We start from the raw sequence: 24,012 nt of genomic DNA, 5'->3' as shown, positions 1-24,012 counted from the left end.
CCAGGGGTAACCTTTGAGATTTCCTTTTGGCTTATGACCAAAATCTAAATACTATCTTGGCCACTTACATCTGAAAAAAACAGAACAATAAAGTCCTTAGAAACAGAGAGTCTTTAGACATTTCTTTTGAAAAGATTACTAGAATAGAGCTTCTAAATCTTCTAATTGCCACTGCTGACGTTGTCTGTTATAAAAACACAATAGTGAATAGGCAAGAACCAGAAGATTCCAAATTGTCAAACATCGGAGAGATACCACAAATCATCTCTCTTAAGAAATATGGTTGTCAAAGCCTGTGACTCTGATTGCAAAGACATCTGTGACTAAATAATGCTGGTTATGGAAATTGCTGAAAAGTTATAAATAAAACGTTAAATAATACAGTACAGCTAATTCCCCAGGTGTTGTTTCTATTCTCAAGTAAGGATCTACATGAGCCAAGTGACAGCATACAGCTTTCCTGTGGGTGGAAGTCTCTAGAGATACTGTTCACTCACATTTGCTTATGTCCTTTTGCTTGATCAGTTGCAAAAACATTATTATGTCTTGCTTTGTTATTTCTTTTCTCCAATCCACATTAGTAGCCTGTTCTTATAAATAATTCAGCATCTGCCTGGGCATTTGTTGGCAATATTATCTTACATGATGCTATATAGGAAGTGGGAGGGCAGTAATGCTCAAATATGGGGAAATAATGTGTCTTTCAATTGCTCATATTTGCAAAGTGGTTTCGTCACATACTTTACCTCTGAACTTACACTGAACTTTCTCTTCTAGAAAGTCTGGTTGCATGGACTCAAGCCTGCTGCAAAACTTGATATAACTGAAACTTGATAAGAAAGTTCAGTCCAGTCAAGTGTACCTACACGATGATCTACTCTACTTGTAATTCCTGGTGAACCTGCATCTACTTAGATGTTCAAACAGGCTTCAAAGGAAGCATGTCAGATCATCTGTACATACTGTGGGACAAGCAGAACCTTTTTTTTTCTCCCAGCAAAATCGTAGAAACCAAATCTATCCCAGTCTCAATTAATCCCACATAATGCCAAAAGAATACGAAGGATTAAGAATATGGAGGATTTTATGAACACAGAACTCAGAATTTAACTTTTTTAAACAATTTGAGATAACACCGTAAAAATTTCCAGGGCAGCTTGTTTGTTTGTTTGTTTGTTTGTTTGTTTGTTTGTTTGTTAAAAGGTTTATTTACTGGGATGCCTGGGTGGCTCAGTGGTTGAGCATCTGCCTTCAGTTCAGGGCATGATCCTGGGGTCTAGGGATTGAGTCCCGCATTGGGCTCCCTGAGAGGGGACTGCTTCTCCTTCTGCCTATGTCGCTGCTTCTCTCTCTGTGTCTCTCATGAATAAATAAAATCTTAAAAAACATTTTTTATTTATTTGAGAGAGAGCAAGGATGTGCACAAGTTGGGGGAGGGGCAGAGGGAGAAAGAATCTGCAAGCAGGCTCCCCTCTGAGCACAGAGCCTGACATGGAACTCAACCCTATGACCCTGAGATCTTGACCTGAGCCAAAACCAAGAGTCGACCCCTTAACTGACTGAGCCACCCAGGCACCCCTCCAGGGCAATTCAGAGGCAGGCCTCCACATTTGAGATTTGTGGTAGGAACCGTGCTGGCTTAGTTCCCACAGTACACCCTGCACATTCTTGGAGCTATTGGAAAGTTCATCATAACTGCAACAGGCAGTCATCTTCTGGTTTTTAAATAGAACTAAGGAAAATAAACTTTGAAAAACGGAATGGAGTTCATTTTGGAGCAGTTATATTTACACCTCTTTTGATTGTCAATGACTAAGAGTATACCGTTTCTAAATCATGAAAACCTATACGAATTCAGGTCAAGTGTTGACACAGGATCCTTTGCACATGCTGTTCCCTCTACTCAAAACGCTGTTTCCTTCCTGTCCACTATGTCTAACTTCTAATCTAATCTCAATTTATCCTTAGGGCCTTGGCTTCCCTGATACCTTAGAAGGGGCTGAGTGCCCCAATGTATGCCCATATGTTGCTGTATTTCTCCACTTTTAGCACCATTCTTTTGTCTTTAGTGGTTGATTGATGTCTGTTTCTCTCAAAAACATATAGAAATTGGAAGAAACCAGAGCTGTCTTATTCACCACTGACTAGCCATGTTCAAGGTAGTTGTTCAATAAGGATTCGAATGCATGGATTCACTCAATGCATGTGAGTGAAAATAATAGCTATCATTTACATGTTTGTTTACTACATGCCAGGTTCTGTTTGAGTGTTTTACATGTGACAATGGATGGATGAATGACCATCAAAAACAAGCACCAAGAACATTAAAGTCATCTGAACAAACAGTTGATCCCATCTTAAACAAGTTATGCATGAAACATTTTTGTTTATATAAAATTTAGAGGAAAGTTTCAAAGCCCAATATTATTGATTTACCTGATTTGCAAACCAGGGAGAAACCCAAGTTTTATGGGTAAACTGGTAAGATTGAAGCTGAGAAAAAAAAACACTCAGGATAAAATAAGAAGGTGCTAACAGTAGCCAGGGGAAAAAAGGAGACAGGAGTTAAGAAGCCCAGAGTAAATATATGTTTACTCAGGTTCCCAGAGAGAGACGTGAGCCAAAAAGGGTTGGAAACTAATGCTATTTGACTTGCAGACTACATTTTTTATTTACTACATGTTGATTATCTTCCTATGTCATTAAATGCTCTCTGCAACATCTTTTCAAGTGGCTCCATGAATTCTATTGTAGGCATGTGCCATTATTTATTTACCTATTCTTCTAAGGATGGACAAACTAAATGTAAGGTCAGTTCCAGTTTGTTTTTTTTTTCTTTGCTATTATCAATGTGTAGCTAAATCTTTGCATGTGTCCAATTATTTGCTTATAATAAATTTAATATATTGAAGGGACAAAACAATAAGGAACAATATTTCTAATTGTATTTGAGAAAAACATGGATTCACATATATCCCAAGCTGAGATATATCCTTCTTTTAGTTCATAGAGCACAAAGTTGACGACTTAAAAATATTAACAATATTTACAGAATCTTTATCTCCATGCATTGAGTCACTTTACCATTTCTTCATCTTGCTTCAATCAAAGCAGCAAAATTTTAATAATGTTAAATGGAAAAAAACTCTGAAGTTGCCATCTGGGAACAGTAGGACCTCAGTCCTATGGTGCATTCCTGACAGTGAATATTTAATGTATTTGTCACTATATTTCTTCTAATTCTGAAGAATTTTAAAATTTTATAATTGAGTAATCATTTTTAAAATAATCATGGGTCTAGTATGCTTCCAGAAAAATCTCTAGTTTTCTAGATTAGTAAGGTTTTTAAAAATTCATAACTGAATACATTTGATTTCTTACTTTCTATAAGGCAAACCAGGCTCTTTGATGGCTTGTCTGGTCCGAAGAGAAAAGAGTTTCTAAAATTAGTATGAAGCCAGTCCTACTATGACATAATAATGAATAGAATCACTGATTTCATAAACCACAGGACTCAGGGTCCATGGGAAAGTCAGCCAAGACATTCCTGGAGGAATGAAAGCTCGAATGAAAGCTCCTTCAAAGTCAATGCTAGAAATAAAAGATGAGGAGCCATGATGTTTCCATTTATAAGAAATCTTATCGTATAGGATGCATTTCAGCAGTGGTCACTCTTCTAGTGTAACTGCCTCTCAGACAATGACATGTTATAGGACACAATAAAAAGGGGGGAAAAGTACAGCTAAAGAACTACTCTGTCTAGGATTGCTATTTGTGACATGGGGCCTTCTGTGATGCCAGTTGTTACCTTGAAAAGCTTTTTTTTTAAAAAAGTAATCCCAATCTCAGAAAACACTAATAGATCCTCAAAGTGTAAAACCCTCTTTGCCAGCTTTAACCTTTCAAACCTACATGTTATCAGATTAATACATTTAATGGATAAGATGTACTCGGGTCTCGTATAATAGAGATCTGATAATTAAGGATTTTGAGGGGAAAAAAGCCCAACAGACAAGATCTTGTCTCAAAAGTTTTATCCCATTTTCATGTTTCTAATGAAATTTGGTTTCCAGAGATGATGCCAGAAGAAGTAGAGAAGTGGCTTTAACAGCATTCTTGTGGGGTTTTTTTTGTTGTTGTTTGGTTGGTTGTTTTTATGTTTGCTTTGTTCTGCTTTTGCAATTTCGGGTGTTTAGTTGCTGTTGTTCTTCTAAAATGGTAGTTTTTCTCCCTTTAGTCCATTGCATCAAGTCACTGGATTTCATGTTTTGAATACCTGGCATAGGCCAAATGCTTTATGAAAGGAGCACTACTCAAACTTGATGAATAAAGCATTAAGATGCACATTGCCCTTCACCTGGAGAGCTACATTCCACTAGTTCTTTTCAGTAGTTTGCTCCTGTCAACATGGCTCTTCATTCGTCTTAGCACACATGATTTATACATCTTTAACTATGGTACAGATTCTTTCAATACCTCTCCTTATAACTAAGATAACTAAGTATCTGAAACATTTGATTGTTAATTCATGCCGAAATAGTAGAGACTAAATCATCCCAGGTTTCCAGCCAAATGAAGACTCTTCCCTCTGGTAGGTCACCAAAAAAGGTGAATGCGCCTGCATGTAAAAATACCCATCAACTCCAGAACTGCTCATAAGAGTCCCAGAAAACTGTCTTCCTACCAAAAGATTCCAATTGGAAATGTAAGAAAATAGGTTCAGTAGAATAAGGCAAAGTTTCAACCTTTGGATAACTAGCTCCAGGCAGGGCGAACTCCATCCCAAATTTGTTTATGGCATGCTGTTATCTCTTGGGTTGGGACAGAGACCAAGGAAGATCTGACCTGGGGATCTCAGGACACTATATCTCAGGCTCATGGATGCACTTGGCAGAGACCTCCAAAGACCCGAAAGTTCTATAGTCACTGTCGTGACATCACTGTGGGAAGACCCAATGTTAGTTCAGGTGCCATGTTTGAAATAAAAAACAAACAGTCTACTCCTCTGAGCTAATAATGCAGACTTGTATGAACCATGCTGTGCGCCAACCCGGAGAAACGTGACCAGTTTGATTGAAAAGGAAGAGGTCATTTTCCAAGCTGGTTGAATTCTAACAGAATTTTCTAAACAACAAGAAAGAAACATGCTGTTTCCCTGCAACCAAAGTAGAGTGGAAAAGAATGATAAAGCACTCAGGAGTGAGTTCTGGCACACAAAGAAATTTTAAAAACATGTACATGGAAATACAGGCCTTCCTAGAGGTGAGGTAGAGTCTCACAGAGATGCAAAATGAAGGAAATGCTTAGAATCGAGCATCCACGGGTCAGGAACACCACCCTCCACCTGCTCTGGACACTGCAGGCACTCAGTAAATGCTTGTTGACTTGAATTAACATGCTTCATTGTTCTAAAATGTAGTCCAAGGCTTGATTAGCTAGCCCACACAAGCCCTCAGGAAAAAAGTTATTCTTAATGTACCTCCATTTTATATTTGGAGAATGAGAGACATGAAATGGTTAAGTGACACCCTCAGGCCACCTCATGAGTTAAAGGTAGAGTCAAGACAAGAGCCCGGATGCACAAACACCCACCAGGCACCACTGAACTGGCCAGATAATGAGAGGGCCAGTTGCTGAGGGGGCAGGAACTCCAAGATAAATGGACTGAGTCTAGGCTCAGAGAATTTTTAGCTCCCTCAACAGATGAAGGAACTTGAAATTAACTCTTCAAACTCTCCCAATGCTTGGCTCAGGAAATTGGAGCTTCCAAGTTCAAGTGAGAAGTTATGGAGGAAGAATTCTAAGATGGCATAAAGACTAGACAAATGGCATGTTCTCACAGAAAGGGCATGAGCTCTGGAGGCAGACAGTCCCAGCTTTGAATCCAATTCTACCATCACCAGCTGTGACCTGAAGCAATTTACTAACGTCTCCAAGACTCAGTTTCCTCTTCTACGAAACAAAAATGGTAATAACCATCTTGCAGAGTTGATGTTGAAACTGAAGATGTTTTATAAGCCCCAAACATGAACGCTAGTCCGTAACAGGCGGCGCTCAGAGACAAGCCAACAAACAAAATGCCTGTTACAAGTACGATTCCAGTAAGAACAGAGAGCATTATACATATAGAAAATGTGTGAAGGTTTCCACCAACCTGATGAAAGGAAACCTAAAACCTAAAATAAGATACATGGACAGTGAGGCACTCAATCTGAAGATCACAAGGATAATTTTTTTCCGTATGAGAAAAATGCTATCCAGCAACTCACGAGCAGATGTCAGCCTGGAGTGGTGCCCTTGACACAGGGCAGACTGCCTTCCATTGTCCGTTCTCTTACTCTTTCAATTATGGCTTTTAATATTTGATGTTCATCAGATATACCACATACTCCATGGCGCTAAATCCAATGCCATATAGATTATGTTTCTTCCTTAATTGTAGTTGACGGAATGTTACCTTACAAATTGCATATTTAATAGAGTCCCAAGATTGAGGGCAGGTGTAATGCACACTTAAACGTGTCCAAAGACTTAAGAAAGAGTTTAATTACTTAACATCACATCCAATGACAAGATTTGTGACAGAATTGGCTACTGAAAATGCATTTGGGGGCTCTCACCTTCCAGTCAAAAGGTATGTTAAACCAATGTAGTGAGGTGCATTTAGAATTTTATTTAGCAATATAATGGTTGATATTATCTATTTCTCTGTATGAAAGGGGAACCATTCCTTTTTCACATGAAACTGATTTCAAAGGGAGTTACATTTCTGAGAGAGGTACTTGAGAGATCTGTACATGGAAGCCTCAGAGACCACAGATGTTAAATAGTATCAGTATTGAAAGAACCTTAGTGGTCTGCTGAAAGCCTTGAAATATGTACCAATTACATACATGGCTACAGTCCAGGTGCCATTTAAAGATCTGAGGTAATACAGTGCCTATTTAGAATAATTTGAACATTGCCTCCAAAGAGCAATCACATTAAGAAAACAGAATCAGACAAAACAAAACAGGATAGGGAAAACAATTTGATTCCCATTAAAAAGTTAAAAATCCTTACAACTTTCTCACTTCTCTAGGTTGATATAAGTCAGAAGACTTCATGTTGAGGAAGGCCAGGAATATAAAAGGGTAGGTTTTTAAATTAAATTTACCACTCTACAGTTTCCTTTAACACAATCAAAGCCAAACTTTTACAGGGATGTTTTCCCAATAATAAAGTCAAGCAATTTCACCATCTAAGACATTTTCATGTCTACTCAACGGTTTTGCTTACACAGTACCTTATTTTCTTCAAAATTAAATTTCATACTTGTAAATTTTGATCAACAAACTAGTCTTAGTTTCCCAGACTTCCTGCTCAATCCTGAATGGCCTAGAGGGGTACTATGAAGTCAGGGAAGTTTGTAAGGGCTCTACTTTCTCTGTCTTCCTCTAAATGTTGGGGTTTCACTAAGCTCCATCTCTTCATCTTCCACTCTCTTCTCACCTACTTTACAGAGTCTCCCTGGGTGATCTTACTTACTTCTCTCTACATGCTGATGACTTTCAACTCTCTACCTACCTCTAGCTCAGCTCTCTTTCCTGAGCTTCAGATTCATATCTCCAAATGCCTCCTAGACATCCCTGCTTGGATATCCCATTCTCAATACACCTTGCACATCATGGAGCTCTTCTTCTCCAACAAACGTACTTCTCTTCCACCTTTCTCATTTTCCTTACTGGTGCCAAGATCCATCCAATCACTTAGTCCAGAAACCTGAACACAGTGCTATAAGAATATAGAAGAAACGTCAAGTATAGTAGTAATTTATTGCAGGGAGGGAAAGCAGAGAGGCACTCTAAGTGACATAATGTAATTACAGAGACACCCAAATGAGAAAGAGCATGGCAGGTGTATTATTAATTTGGATTGGGTAGGCTCAACTGAGATAATAAGTAAATCCCACGATCTCAATGGCTTTTTTTTTCTCATTAAAAAAATCTGATGCCAATTGGTCAGTTTTATTGCAACATAAATTCAGGACTCAGTCTGCTTCTGTCTTGCAACCCACCATCTTAGATTTCTGCACTTCCTGGATTATAGACAAAACATGAACAACACAGACCCTCTCTTAGTTTCCTTGAACCAGAAGTGCCATATCCCTTCTGCTCACTTTTCTGTTGTCAAGTATTTGATCACTGTCCCAACCCAACTGCAAGAGAAGCTAAGAAATATCTTCTCATCTGCCCAGGAAGATGAAATGAGGTAGTGAACACCATTGTCTCTACCACAACATGTTTAGAAAACTATGAGTGGCATATCTGGAAATCAATGGGGATGATGAGGGATGATATGTGTTGTGGGGAATAAGTGGCTCTAGTGCCAGGAGAGCCAGGAAGGAAGGTAAAGTCAGAACCAAAAAACTACCTAGAAGGTTTGAGTGGGGTCAAGAGCCTGAGTGAGCATCATGCTGAGGACAATGGGATTTTAAAGATGAGAATAGTGCAAACACAGGGAGATGTAGTCAACAGAGAATCCGTGAGCTCAAACTTCCCGACCTGTGGCACCCAAAATAAAAGGCCAGCTCCTGCTCCCAGGGCCAGCCTAGGGTTCCTATTGCTTTGAGAATCAGTGGAGTCCAACGGTCTGGAAACCAGCCTAAAAGCAAACAAATGAAAAAAGGTCCTGGTGGTACTGTGATCACCATCTCTGGACACTGCATGATTCTCCCTTAAAAAAAAAAAAAAAGATCTTATTTATTTATTCATGAGAAACAGAGAGAGAGAGAGAGAGAGAGAGAGAGAGGCAGGGACACAGGCAGAGGGAGAAGCAGGCTCCCTGCAGGAAGCCCAATGCGGAGACTCCATCCCAGAACCCTGGAATCATGCCCTGAGCCAAAGGCAGAGGCTCAACTGCTGAGCCACCCAGGCATCCCATGATTCTTTCTTTCTTTCTTTTTTTTTTTTTTTTAATTTATTTATGATAGTCACAGAGAGAGAGAGAGAGAGGCAGAGACACAGGCAGAGACACAGGCAGAGGGAGAAGCAGGCTCCATGCACCGGGAGCCCGATGTGGGATTCGATCCCGGGTCTCCAGGATCGCGCCCTGGGCCAAAGGCAGGCGCCAAACTGCTGCGCCACCCAGGGATCCCCCATGATTCTTTCTTAAAGGCTTCGGCCCACACTTCCCTGTTGGCATCCCAGCTCCCAAAGTAGGTTTGCCTCTCTGTTCTCTCTGGGTTCAGCCTGGCTTTCTTTTTGACTTTAGTGGGTGTGGTTTCTTGCCCCCTTTGCTTCTGAGAAGGCTCCACCTCCAGCAGTATCCACCCGGGCTGACTTCCACTCTGTTTTACATTCAGCTGTCCTTTGCCAGTTTCGTCCAGCCAAAAGACAAAATAAAAACAGTAACACTTACTGTTTAATACATGCCTGGCACTGTTCAGGCATTTTACATACATATGATACACACAAATACATATATAAAAATACATGTGACCACCATCCATCAACATACATCATATACGATTAATATATAATGTTATCATATCATATTATATATACACATGTCTATAAACTCTGTGTATACGGATCACTTCATTCTCAAACCAAGGCTATGAGATAGGTGGTATCAGATCCATCATGCAGCAGAAGAAACGGAGGCAAAAGCAGCTCACCTGCCACATTCACGCAGACTGTAAACTGGTGAAACTGGAATTTTAATTGAGGATGCCTGGCTTTTCGCCCCTATGCTACACTACTGAGTAAAGGATGCCGGGCAGGAGGGGAGATTGAAACAAGATGGCTTAATGATCCTTTTTTATATCTATAGATTTTTTTTAAAGATTTTATTTATTCACGAGAGACAAGAGAGAGAGGCAGAGGAAGAAGCAGGCTCAATGCAGGAGCCCGATGTGGGAGTCGATCCCGGGACCATGGGATCATGCCCTGAGCCAAAGGCAGATGCTCAACCGCTGAGCCACCCAGGCATCCCATGGCTTGATGATCTTAAAAAAAAAAAAAAAAAAAAGTGCGGAGCAGTTGTAACCAGCCTGGGAAGCAGAAAAAAAAAGTCTCCACTGGAGAGAATTGCAAAGGGGGACAGAAAGCCTACAATTAATCACATTAAGGGGGGGGGGGGTCCTGTCTTCTTTAAAAGGGACAAGCTCCTGGAGAGGATAATGCCTGGATTTTCATCAATGGAATTTCCCATGCATGGCAGGTGGGAGGCCCCCGGAGATTTGCAGCTGGGGGGGTGGGGGGGAGCCCTGCCTCAGAAAAGTCCACTGGTCTTGGCAGAGCCCCTCCCCCGCCCGCAGGGTGAGGCCCCGGGCAGGACGCGGCGTCAGCCCCACGCACAAACGCCAACTGTTCGCCCGCGCAGCGGTCCCTGCGGCTCCCTGCGGCTCCCTGCGGCTCCCTGCGGCTCCCTGCGGCTCCCTGCGGCTCCCTGCGGCTCCCTGCGGCGGGGGCGGAGCCCGCGGGGGCCACGCCCCAGATGAATATTCAAGCGGCCCCGCCTGCGAGCCCGAGCCCGGGACCCCGGCGCCCCTCAAGGGGTTAGGCGGGGGAGGGAGGTGGGAGGAAGGGCCTGCCCGGGAGGACGGCGGGGGAGGGAACGGCCGGGACCCGGGCGCGGGGCGGCTGGCGCGGGCGAGGTCGGGCGAGGTCGGGCGAGGTCGGGCTGGTGAGGGCCTGGGTGCACCTTGCGGCCCCGCCCCACCCACGGGCACCAACCACGGGCACCCGAGCGCTCTTCCTAGCCCTGGGAACCGTGCAAACCAAGAGAGGGCTTCGGCTGTGTTCACTGCTACTTCGTGACTCCTCTGTGTTAATAACGTGCCTCTCTGCACACGGACCGGGTGCAGCAGCTATGTTAATTTGTGCACTCTCATGATCTAATCTACGACTTTGGGTGGGTGTCAGTCTTTGCCAGAGGCTGGAAACTTTCAACTTTTTTTCTTTTTAAGAGTTTATTTATTTATTCATGAAAGACACACAGAGAGAGGCAGAGACACAGGCAGAGGGAGAAGCAGGCTCCATGCAGGGAGCCCGACGTGGGACTCGATCCCAGGACTCCAGGATCACGCCCTGGGCCAAAGGCAGGCGCTAACCGCTGAGCCACCCAGGGATTCCAAGGCTGGAAACTTTTAACTAGACTTTTATAATACATATACTCTTAGATCTAATTGGGACATAATTGGGGAATTAGCCATACCTGTTGATGCTCATATTTGACTCTATTATTTTTATTCATGGAGAAATGTCCCAGCACAGATCATCTGAAAGAGTAGATCGCTCCGAAAAGCATTTCATGGACTTCTAATACCAGGTAGGTTTTTGGGAACGTGCATTCAGTCTTTTGTTGTTAAGTCGGTAAGAGGTCACTTTAGAATTCGTTTTAAGAGAAAACACTGGGAACTTTGTTGAGTGCATCTTTTCCATTAATCCCTCCATTACGAGAGAGGCTCTGCTTCTTACCTACAGATTGGAAGTGGACCAAATAACATTACTGAGAGGAAACCAACGAATAAAAGGAAAGAATGTAGTGTGAAAGCACTTAGCTATGAGGGCACACTCCTCGCCCATCTTACTTCCATCCCAGAGAATTGAACACACATGCAGATGTAAAGGTACAACCACTGTAAGCAGCCATGAGACCTTATGGAAAGTAGGATAGGGACCAAAGGACACAAACAAATGTCCCAATAATCTAGATTCTGGAAATCATAGACTGATACATTTACCATTAATCCCCAGCAAAATTCTAGATTGGATAGCTAAGCAGGCAGCTAGTGAGCACTTAAAAAAGATGACCACTAGGAACCAACAAGAACTTGACCAAGAACTGGTGAAGCCAAAGTTTATTTCCTTCTTATGTCTTTTTTAAAAATAAAGTGCCTGATTAATATATCAGAATACCAAAAAAATAGAACATCTTGACAAAAGGATAGCCTGTTTATCTTCCCCCACCTTTTTTTTCTTTTTTCAATATTGGATCAGGGGTCAAAGTGAGCAAATTGAGCATTTGGCAGCCAAAAAAGTAAACTCGAGAGCCAGAAAGAATTGGGTTTGATTCCAAGCTCTACAACCTACTAGTTGTGTGACACTGGGCACCTCTGAGTCTCACTTTTCACAGCTGCAAAATGGGAATAGAATATCTACTGGACAGGTAAGAAAGAAAATACAGAGTATGCAACACGAGTTCTCAAGAGAGGGCAACTATAATTAAGATATGATGTAAAATGTAAAAATTTAAATATAAATTCAGGAAAGAGAAGGACTGAATTCAGTGATTCATACACAAATATTTTTTTAATTTACTGAAAGTTCAGTGTGAAATAACCAAGTAACATGTTTCAAGTGCAGACTGAAACTTATTAATATAAGTATGTGCAAACCCAAAAGGAAGAGTCCCAATTGATTCCATTTGGTCAGATCCTATCTAAAATTCTTTGTCCCTTTCTGAGTAGGATACTTGAAGTGTAGCAAGGAGACATTAAACAACATTTGGGATAGTGGGAGACCCAGAAACCACAATATCTAACAAATAGTCAAAAGAAACAGTGGTGTTTATCTAGGAGAAGAGATTAAATGATAGCTGCCTTCTGATATTTGAAGAGCTATGATGTGCAATAGGGTATAAACTTGGTCTGCACAACTCCAAATAATAGAATTGGGACAAATGATTGGAAGTCGCAATGAGATCGATTTTGGACTCAACATGTAAGGTGTTCAACAATGCAAGGAACATTCTTGAAAAATAGTAAGCTCACAATTACTGAAAGTATTCTCACAGTGGGAAGAGGCCAGCTCTCAAAGATAGTGTGATAAGGGATTTTTGTACTGGAAAAGAGAGTGGCCTACTTTTAGATTAGAGTTAGTAATATACCATATGTATGCCAACCTCTACCCAGCCATGGCAGACATGACTAATCAATGATAGTTTTTTTTTCCCTGCTGAACTAAGCTTAGCCTGGCAATCTTTTTCCATGCATGCTCCAAGCTGTCACCACCAACTAGTTCATCAAAGTTGACAACCCACCTAACCCAGATGATTCCTTAGAGTCTCAAAGACCCAAAAACTTAAATATCTCCCCCATATTATAACTATAAAATATATCTGTAAACTAACTAGGAGAGCCACAGTTAAGTGCAAAAATATTTTCATATATCTGTGTATGTATGTGTGTTAATGTCAAATATGTGCCTTTGTCCACGTATGTGAGATAGATCATAGGATTAAATGAAACAGGAATCACGTGAGGGAAATAACTCATTATCTACAAGAGCTCTTAAATAGTGAGTCCCAGTTGAATCATGGTAATAGTTCATGGCATTGCTTTATGAATACCCATCTGTTTCTTGTACAAAGGGTTCAACCCTTTTGTTGCCCTCTCCCACCTCCTATAAAATTTCAAACTCATTTTGTAAGCTGTAACTTTTGAGACACCAATGGGAAGTTGGTATAAAAAGAATTTGAAGGGTTGGTGGAGATCAGAAGTAACCAAAGAGATCAATAAGAAACTAAATTACAATGTCCAAGGTTATTAGCAAACTTAGAGTCCAAGCCAGTGGGCAGCAGGAGTCTCTTAGAAGGCGTAGAAGACAGGTGGGTGGGTAGCTCGTATTTTGGCTTGCCAGCTAGCAATTAAGAAAGAGGAAGAAAGAACCCAGTCAGTCTAACTCCCAGGAGAGGAACAAATGTGCAAAGGCAGAGAAAAAAATAATCTTTTCAATAAATAGTGCTGGAATAATTGGGTATCTATCTGCAAAAAATAAAATACCTTGATCTATACTTCTCACCAATTGAAAAAAAATTACTCAAAATGAATCATAGACCTAAATGTAAAACTTAAAACTCTGGGAAGCTTGCTTTTTTAACAAGATTAAGCTATTTAAATTTTGAACGTGAGTCAGTTTAAAGAAAAATAGAAGTGAGTATCTACAGATGAAATGCAGATATGCAAAAATCGCTAAGGTGGCAGCCCTTTGCTACAGCCTCCTTGGGCTAGGGAGGGTGTCATAGCTCCATCCAGGCAGGATGGTATTTGATACAGAGCTCCAGTCTCAGGAGCAAAGTCAGCAGCAGGCAAACCAGGAAACTCTGCTGGAACCCCTGTCATGTGGGCGTGGGAAAATCATGTTGGGAGAGGGTGAGAGGAAGCTGCTGTCTGCAGCCCAGTGCTCCCCAAATCCCAGATCTCAAGTGTAGGAGACAGGAATGTGCATCCCAGACTCCACTAGTCAACACTTGTGTGGCTACTTTTCAGCAGCCTGACCTGACAAGGGGGTTCAACTGGACAAGCCAGGACACGAGAAGCATAACTAGCAGTACCTGCAGCCTCTAAGAGAGCTGAGACAGGTAGGACGAGGTGTCTGCTGCTCACCTCACGTCATAAATTCTTAGTCATTAAATTATGACTCCAGTTACATCTTCCTTTATCAGGATCAAACTCCCAACATGTCAGGAATTATAAAACAGGTACGTAACAAACACTGTAACATGCCAGTTGATTCTCTAAGAAAGCAACAAAGGAAATATTCCTTCTTTCTTCACCCATAAAATTCTTATGGTGTCAGGTTACCTGGGTTCAAATTCCAGCCCTGTCTTCTCTTAGATGTGTAAGCTCAGCCTGATTTCTTAAGTTTTCTGAACCTTAGTTCCCTCTTCTGTGAAATGGAGATGACCAAAACCAAAAATGAAACAAAACAAAAAACACCTTCCCAGAGGTCAAATGATAATGCAAGTGAAGGTGTTTATCTCATGGGACATTTAGCACGTAGTAAGTGCGCAGAGTTAGGGAGCCCAGAGAGAACTTAGCATCCCAATCCTCTTACCCGCTGCTCTAGCACAGCGAGGCCCAGAGATGTGGCCTGCCTCCCCAGGATCCCACAGCTACTGAGGGGCAGACTTGCTTTTCAAAAATTGAGGTGCGATCAGTTTTTAAAATTTGTTTCCTTTCCTCTCTTGGTGGTTGGGATCATTTTCCTCTTGCTTCTTCTCATACCAGGCTTATAACAACTTGCACCATATTTTACTCCGATTTCCCATGGCTTCGCTGTGACCCCACATTCTTTTAGCACTCCTACATTGTGAAAGCTGCACACCATCTGTCATTTGATGAGTGTGCAACAGTCCCTCAAGAGCTTAGTAAATGCCTTTTCTATGAAGCATCCTTCCGTTTTAAACATAATGCGATGTTATAATTTAACTTTCAAGATCCACTCGGGATAGAAGGGATGATAAGACGGGCCCATACATAAACATTCTCCCCCCGGGCAGCAGGACTATAAATATACCAGGATGTGCCCTTCTCCAGCTAACAACAAATTATCTAATGATCTTCCATTTCCAGGCTTTTAAGAGCCCTTCTTTCCGAAAGAAAAGAGAGAGTGTTTGGTTTCTACATCATCTGTTCATATAATGGACATAAGCTATTATTCCAAACAGATTTCTAGTTACACAAACTAATACAGGTGGAAATCTCCTTGGCTTCCCATTTTCTCAAAGTCTATAGGGTAGAGTCATAAACTACAGCAGGTTTTCCTAATCATGGCTCACCAGAAGGACAAGCTATTTGGAAATTAGGTCACATCTTAGGGCTTCCTGCCAGACGCACACACAGGAATAGTAACATTATTGCCAGAAGTATCTTTGAACACAAAGAACAATGACAGATAATGTTGTTCTGCTGGGAAATGCTGAATGGCTGGATTCTTATAGGGTCTCTTAGAGTAAAGTTTCCTGACAAAAATAAAGGGGTTGTAGGGAATGTTTTCAATGTCTGCCTTTCCAGAATAGACTACTTCTCTACCCATTATATCTTATATTCCCTCTGCCTCAAATGCCTGGCATGGAGGAGGGGATTAAAATGTGCAGAATAGAAGAATGGGCAATCTCTTTTCTTTCTCTTCCTCTTTTCCCTCATCCCCATATTGCCTCAGAGAAACACATAAATAAAGATAAGCTTTACCAGTGAAGTTAGGCCTCTCCCTTTGGGCTCTGTTCATGAAATTTGTGGGACATTTGATCAAGGTTTTGTATTATCAAGTGGCCTTTGAGTGCTCCGCACACCACCCTTGTCACACCACCTGTCCTTCCTACCTGAGAACATGTTAGAACTGTAGAATCTCAGGCCGTATCCCAGACTCAAAGTCTGAATTTTAATGGGGCCCCCAAGGGAGACTTGTGCATACGTTCAAGTTTGAAAAGCACTAATATAAAACCTACTTGAATGATGGATCCTCCAAATACCAACTGCTTGCTGGTCCCTAGAAATGTATAGCCTCAGATTGCATTTCAAGTAGATGATTGTTTCCAGAAAGGAAAAAAAAAAAAAAAAAGAAAAGACAAGAAGCCCATATTTCCGGTGCTTGCAAATTGACAGCAGTCCTTAGATACATGGCAAGGGACAGAGCATCTGTTTCAGGGAACTGAAGCTCACAGTTGGCATAGGCAGGCAAGTGACATTCACCTCTGTACATCCCAGCAAGACTTTGAAACTATCCATGGCCTCTTGTTATTTTTCTACTGTATGTTACATAAAAATTGTTGCCAATGCATTTCAAAACTTAAAATCACAACTGATTGCCTAGTTGTTTATTAAAAAAATAAAGATCTTAGAAGGAGGGGAATGCAAATTCCCATTTCAGAGGAAATCAATCAAAAGTTTTAATCTGTCAGTGATTAATTATTGTATGTATTGATTTCCATGGCTTTTAGGGCTCTTAGCAGCAACAGGGGAAAGGCTAATCGTTCTGGAACGTGTGTGCACTTGGAGCATAGCCCCAGGGAACAGGGAGCTTGAGCCTGACCATTAGTCAAGAGTGTGTTATAAACAAATTATAGGCAAAGATTCCTTTAATGTGATAGAATTCTCAATTTCAGCTACTCTTTAGCATTTATAAGGCAGACAGGACCAAGGATGGAACAAACGTCTAATAGCCATCTGCTTTGCGTGTGGAATTGGACAGAACGATACACATGCAGCATGGTACTTTAACCTTTGTTTAAAATACTGCCAGCAGCAGTGTTCGGTGAAACCCTCTCCATCAGTGCAAACTCAAAAAAACACACCGTGCCATTATTCTGTGGTTATGTTTTAAGAGACTGACACATAACTGATAAAGGATGAGAAAACACTGCAAACATCTATGATATGTGGTCCTTATAGATTGAATTTCACCTCTGCATATTTGTTCATGGAGTTCCTACTGCCTACAAGCTTCCCCCCATCCATCTCCATTGGTTCAAACTCTTCATATATTCCTCACAGAGCTCCTCTGTGGAACTTTCTCAGAACTTGCAAATTGGAGTTCTGTTGCTCCCTCGATATTCTCATCACAAGTTAAGTGATCTTCTCGTGTGATCTCTTTCTACTTTACATTACAGTTATTTGACAAGCTTTATCTCTGCTGCTACACTGCATGGTTCTTTAGAGCTATACCTTATTAAGCTCTGTGGCTTTCCATCCAGCACTGTGCTTGGCACAGTGCATAATCTCTAACTAGTTATTGACTTGAACAAATGAGGGTGTATTGAGGACTCACTATCCAGTATCCCATAGCCTGGTGTGACCACAGAGCAATCAATAACGAAAGCAAATATTCGGGGAAAAGCAATGGGACTCCACTAGAGCCTTAATTCTCTTTTTGTCAACCAGTCAACAAATATTTAACTAACACCTACTGTGTACCTTGAAAGAGGAAATTTATGAAACAAGGAGGAGGAGGTTACAATCAGGTTACAAAGACAAAATTTTCAGGGCAAACAAAAGGCAGGCAAAGTTTTAGCTATCATCTTTTCTATACCTTCTGTCCTCCTCCCTCTGATTTCCTGCTCTCTTCGCTTTCTTGTCTCCTTTGCTACATCCTTGTAAGTGCATGTAATGTCACTCTTATTACTCTGTATTATAATTCAGCCTGGAAATTGAGTTTGAATCTAGGCCATAGTTAGGGTTCCAATATGTCTATATTTCCCACCAATGACCTAAGAACAAGGCCTGAGTTCTTAGAGAACAGAGCTGAGAGGGAATTTGAAACAGACTGTGATAGTCTAGGACTTTGGAAGAGAAGGGGTCCAGATCCCTCTGCATCAGTCCCCAGAAAACAAACATAACACTCAGAGCAAAAGGGATGGGCATTCTCCCCATTTCTGCATGGATTATAGACAACTGGATTGCAGTGAAGCATGGACTGAGAACTAACTATATTTTGGCATTCATTCATTCAATGTTCACATGTCAAGCTGCTAGTAAGTGGTACTGTTCTAGGCCCAAAGAATATACCACTGAATGAAATGGACAAAGCTCCTGCCCTCTGGGAGCTTATTCCTGTTGTGTGCTGACCAGGAGGTGGCATCTACAGAAACCTATGTTCTTATAAAATATACCCCTAAAAAGGAGGCACAGCCAGCTGAGCTTGAGAAGAAAATATGGTCTCAGTCACTCTTCTGGCCCATTTTCCTCCTATCTTTTAGTTCTATATTTGCTTACTGGGTTAAACTAGACTCTTCTCTTCAGAGCAGGTCACACTGGAAAGCAATAAGAATTCCCTAATTCTGAACTGTTCTAGAGACACTGGTTGCCCATCAGGCTGCCTACTACAGAGGTGTATCTTCTGTGAGGTTGTTTTCTAGAATTTTTTGAAAACAATGTGAAGGGCACCTGGGTGGCTCAGTGATTGAGCGTCTGCCTTTGGCTCAGGTCGTGATCGCAGGGTCCTGGGATCAAGTCCCGCATCAGGCTCCCCACAGGGAGCCTGCTTCTCCCTCTGCCTATGTCTCTGCCTCTCTCTCTCTGTGGATAAATAAATAAAATCTTAAAAAAAAAAAAAACCAACAATATGAAAAGCTTTAAACTAGTACAGCAAGTAGTGTTGTTTTCCTCCACCATTAAATAAAAGTCAAAAAGCAAGAAAAGAAAAATGCCAGACACTTGACATCCCTGAGTCTGGAAAGCAATAGATCTCAATAGGCAAGTGCTGAAATGGGAAAGCATAAGGAGTCAGTGTGGGAGACCATGTGAAAACTCTGGCAGGGGACTAAGTTCTTACAAATGAAAATGGGGAAAAGCCTGCAAAATCTGGGTTATTTCCTCTTAGGAGGATCATATTTGTACTCATGGACTGATAAAGCCTGGACAAATTTGGGTTACATTATAATGTATTTACATACTTTTTCCTCTCTTAAACTACAATCACGTTGATAATAAGGACTTTATGTCCTCAGCACCTAGAAGAGTGATGGGTACATATTAGGCATAGCTCAGTGTTTAATAATTATGTGAGAAAGGAAAGGGAAAAAGAAAAAAACTTAATGATTCCAAATATTTAAGATAGATCTGTTTTTTTTTTTTTTTTTTTTTTTTTTTTTTTTTGCAAATGGCAAGAATCCAGAGCAAGCCTGGTGACAATGTGACAAATCTCCATCAACAGCAGATATTATAATAAAGTGAGGGAGATTGGAGGAATCCCAAAGACACTTGGAGAAATGGAGGCATTATCGGAATATAATTTCCTGTTGCAACTGTGTTTAACAAAATTGGGTGTCTGAGCATTGGTGTGTGTGCTAAAATCTTCCTGATACTTTATAGTCACACCTCATGTGTCAGGCGCTAGATCCTGTGTTATTGATCATAAGGCCTACAGGAATTAAAAAAAAAAGAGCTCATTATCATGTAAAGTTTTCATCTACCCAGTTTTAAAAGAATCAGTATTATAATCTTGGCACTGACATAATGAACTTAATAAATGGAGAATCAGGGCAGCCTGGGGTGGCTCAGCAGTTTAGCGCTGTCTTCATTCCAGGGCCTGATCCTGGAGACCTGGGATCGAGTCCCATGTCAGGATCCCTGCATAGGGCCTGCTTCTCCCTCTGCCTGTGTCTCTGCCTCTCTCTTTCTCTGTGTCCCTCATGAATAAATAAAATCTTTCAAAAAAAAAAAAAAAAAGAAAAGAAATGGAGAATCAGGGGTGCCTGGCTGGCTCAGTCAGTAGAGTGTGTAACTCTTGATCTCAGGATTGTGAATTCAAGCCCCATGCTGGGTGTGGAGCCTACTTAAAATAAAATAAAAATTTTAAAAAACAAACAAAAAGAGATGGGGAATGAAAAGAAGGAAGGAAGGAAGGAAGGGAGGGAGGGAGGGAGGGAGGAAGAAGAAAGAAAGAAAGAAAGAAAGAAAGAAAGAAAGAAAGAAAGAAAGAAAGAAAGAAAGAAAGAAAGAAGAAAAGAAAGAAAGAAAGAAAGAAAGAAAGAAAGAAAGAAAGAAAGAAAGAAAGAAAGAAAGAAAGAAAGAAAAAAGAAAACTGATCAGTATCTCAACCAAAAATGAGTAAAATGATTAAAGGAGTACCCAAAATGAAAATCTAAAAAGAATAGTGAGGATGCTTTTGTTTACAAATAACGAAATAAACTCTGGCTGGTTTAAGTCATAAAGGGGACTTGATAGAACAATAATGACAGAATGATATCCAGCCAATTCACCCTAGAATGTCATCCTATGTTTTTGTGAGTGGTTGGTGTTCAGACTGTAGCTTTTGTTAAGTATTTGGCCACCAGCTCTGGACACTGGAGGTCCTCATAGACTCCAAAGGCAAGATGCAGCCAGCTCTCAGAAATGGACTAGAACCTGTGTATCATACATGGTAATTTTGGCAACAAGCAATGGAAAATTAACTCACGCTAGCTTATAACAGTGGCCAGCAAGTGACAACCCAGAGGCTGGACAGCTGTCTTGCTGGAACACATTCATAGTCACTCATATATGTATCAGGTAGGGCTGCTTTAGAGCTACCATGGCAGAGTGGATTAGTTGCAACAAAAACTTCTTAGCTTGCAAATCTTAAAATATTTACTATCTGACCCTTTAAGAAAAAGTTTGGTTACCTCTGACTTCTATAATAGATCATTTATTATCTAATATATTTGATTCAGTCCAGAGTGGGCTCAAAATGCTATCAAAGCCTTGGGGTTTTTAGAATTATTTTTGCTGCCATCTTCAGTATTGCCCTCATCCCAGGATGGTCTCCCTTAGGGTGGCAAGGAAGCTGACAATGGCAATTAGGACTATGTGCTTCCTTGTTCATCTCCAGCAGGAGAAAGAGTAACTTCCCCCCTAGATATAGAATATACATTTTTAAACAGATTGGGCCAATTCAGGATCAAGCCCATCACTGGATCAATACAGTTGCCAGAGAGTTGCCATGCACATGTTGTCTTAGACCAGTTGGCAACCTCTTTTAAGGATGAGTGGATCCAGAACATGATTAGTATTGTCTAGAAAAGAAAAATAGAGAGTAGATGTTAAGTATGCAAGTAACAGGCATTGGCAAAGTATGGGAGCCAAGGAATCATCCCAACCTTCCACTTCTATATCTCTACTTCCCCTCTTTGACTCTGATTCACTGTTCTTCTCATCAAGCCTGTTTCTTCCACTTCTCCCAAAATGTGGTGGAAAATAGAGCTGCCAATAACTCAGATATTTATTACTATGGTCTTATAACTGAAAGAAACTAATCTCCTTTTCTCTATCATATTTTTTAGCTCCTAGAGAAAGATTTTCATTGGCCCAGCGTGGGTCAGGGGAGCTTCCTCAATCAAAGGTAAGATCATGCTCTGGAATTGGAAACTCTCACTAGAACCAAGTAGATGGTGGTTAGAGAGGGGGTCAGAACTGGAAAACAGTGTTGCAAAGATGAGCCAACAGGTGTCCGCTATAGTATGTTCATTTCTTTATGTCAGATTAAATAAATAATCCAATACTTTCTAGTACAGGTGATTGTGTACATTAGGATTATTTTTCATTTGAGAAAAACAGACCCCAAAGAGCAGTCACTTAAACAGGATAGTTTCTCTTTCTTTTATATCAAGTGGGAAAGGTAAGAAAGTTGGTATGGCACTTCTATTCACTCATCAGCTGTGTCACCCTTGTCTTCATGATCCAAGATGGCAGCTAGAGTTCCTATTAGTGTGTCCACGGTTGTAGCAGCAGGATGGAGGAAGGGATGGAGAAGGGACAAGAGGTACACAACAACTACCATATAAGGAAAGCTCCAGAACTTGCTACATAATACTTTGACCTACTCCTTTACAAGGGACATTGCAAAGCAGCCTTTTTTTTTTTTCCTGGACTGCTAAATGTCTGTTCTACAAATCAGAGGTTCTAATACTACAGAAGAAAGGAGAACATGTAGTAAGTGACAAATAGCAGAGTGATCATAGTCTCTGCATAGTGAATTCATTTTTAGAATACATAAGACTTTCAAGCTAAAAGGATTTACTTTGAACTCAGAAAGAAAAATAAAACAGTCATCATTAAGGAACTTAAAGGAGAGTTTAATAATACAACTCATGTCTTGTACTCCCATAATTGAAATTTAAATGCATTAAGGTAACAGAAAAACACACAGAACACAGCCATTGTTTGCTTATGCCATGTATGGCCTTCAAATAAAGATAGTTCTGTGTTCTAGTGAAGAATTATCTCCCAGACTATGACAACCCATTCGCGTCGTTTTAGAAAAAATTCTGTGGAATTCTATAGCTGTTGTGGTATAAAAGGAGACAGACTAGTATTCCTTAAATTCAGACTCAGACTTAGAAACATGAAATTCTGAAAAACTGTTATTTAAGCCCAAGAACTTCTACTGGCTAAATTATCAAAATGGAAATGTCCCTAATGACCAGGTGTATTTGGTCAACTAAAAAAAACTGTTCCCAGTTCTATTGCTTCAGTGATAGCCTGAAAAACTCCATCAAAGGATTTGTAACTTGCCTTTCAAATCCTGATTGGTGGGCCTATGCTTTTTAAGCCAGTTTCTTATGGAAAGAAGATTCAAACAATATTCTCCAGGCAACCCTAGTCAGTCCTTAATGGTGACTGCGTGAACCTGACTCTTTCTATTTGGATTTAGAAAAAATAGTAAAGCTCAGTTCTCTTGCATGTGAATGAATGGAAAGTAGAGAAAGGGATTTTTTAGCACCTGGAAAGTTCCAGCAAAACCAAGCCTTGCTGCAGAGGGTGTGTCAGTGTTCAGGGCAACACCCTTCCTGCAGTCACGGAGTACAGGAGCATGTACTCAACTATTATTAGGTGACAAGAATAGAACATTATTCGGAGCAATAAAGTGTTATTCAAATTCTACCAAAGTACACAGATGCCGTAACACAGTAATTATTCTAAGAAAGAGTGTTTAATTTAGAAATTACCTAACCTTTTTGGTTTCTATTTTTTATGACATTTGTAATCTAAATTAGCAACAAACCTGTGTCTCTCAAGCTTTTACATCAAACTCTAAATTTGATTTGCAATTTTATTTTAGGATCAGGGAGGGATCAGTCTGTTTCAGAGATTTAAGGCCAGTTTAGACCTAAGTAATCTGCAGACAAAGGGTAGAGAAGTAAAATGAATGAATGCTATTGTTTTCAAACGAGAGAAGAGGAGCCATATCACCATGGGACTATTTCCTTTCTCCTGTGCTGCTCCTAGAGATCCAGGCAGAACTGATGTTTGCCAAGGGTTGGGATTTGGGCCTCTCAATGTGAATCAACAAAATAATCAATCCAATGTTGATTATACTTAATCATGTCTTTGTTCCTCAGCAAACTCCCTTACTAATTCATTATTCTGGCAATAATTTTTCAAGTACCTCTCTATACCCGGCCCTGTGCTACATTACGGGTATACACACAATGATCAGCAAGGGTCCCCATCTCAAAGGATTCCCACCACCATCCGCTGACAGTGATACTCATTTCAGTTATAGGAATAATCAGCATGTTTATAGAAAATGATTAACAGAAAATATTTACAAATGATCATAACAATTAGATGGAATTACAAGTAATTTTTAAAATCATTCAAACTTCCTATAATGTTATCCTATTCCTATAATTGTATTATACTCCCCTAATGCTTTTAATAAAAAACACATTGGAGATTTCAAACCCTAGTGTTAAAAATTGAGTGATGAATTTTGATCAAAGTTACTTTAAGTAACAGAACTGCCATTATAAATCAGTCGCCCTTTC

At 40.5% G+C, this 24,012-nt stretch overlaps 1 protein-coding gene and 1 long non-coding RNA gene across 12 annotated transcripts in view; one reads left to right on the top strand and one right to left on the bottom strand.

The window, feature by feature from the left end:
* The window catches only part of LOC102153572, a 133,813-nt gene that overhangs the window by 46,411 nt on the left and 63,390 nt on the right, over positions 1–24,012 (bottom strand). Inside the window, exons 4-5 of one of the 6 annotated variants that reach the window (XR_005366143.1) lie at positions 11,200–11,462; positions 9,029–9,348 (exon numbers count right to left, since the gene is read on the bottom strand). The exons of 3 other annotated variants lie outside the window; for them this stretch is intronic. This is a non-coding gene — a long non-coding RNA (uncharacterized LOC102153572). Of the gene's footprint in view, positions 1–9,028; positions 9,349–11,199; positions 11,463–24,012 lie in introns of those variants that run through there. 2 more of the 6 variants (XR_005366144.1, XR_005366142.1) reach the window with 2 other exon arrangements.
* PELI1 (pellino E3 ubiquitin protein ligase 1) overlaps positions 10,746–24,012 on the top strand; it is a 135,739-nt gene continuing 122,472 nt past the window's right edge. For 3 of the 6 annotated variants that reach the window (XM_038551430.1, XM_038551431.1, XM_038551432.1), the window contains exons 1-3: positions 10,746–10,896; positions 11,243–11,313; positions 21,526–21,584. The gene's annotated coding sequence lies outside the window, so the exon portion shown is untranslated. Of the gene's footprint in view, positions 10,897–11,239; positions 11,314–11,984; positions 12,154–21,525; positions 21,585–24,012 lie in introns of those variants that run through there. The other 3 variants (XM_038551436.1, XM_038551435.1, XM_038551433.1) reach the window with 2 other exon arrangements.

The sequence above is a fragment of the Canis lupus genome, chromosome 10 (genome assembly GCF_011100685.1).
Source record: "Canis lupus familiaris isolate Mischka breed German Shepherd chromosome 10, alternate assembly UU_Cfam_GSD_1.0, whole genome shotgun sequence".
NCBI classification, from domain to species: domain Eukaryota; kingdom Metazoa; phylum Chordata; class Mammalia; order Carnivora; family Canidae; genus Canis; species Canis lupus.
The sequence above is the reverse complement of the archived record's forward strand: the minus strand, read 5'-3'. Positions and strand labels throughout refer to the sequence as shown.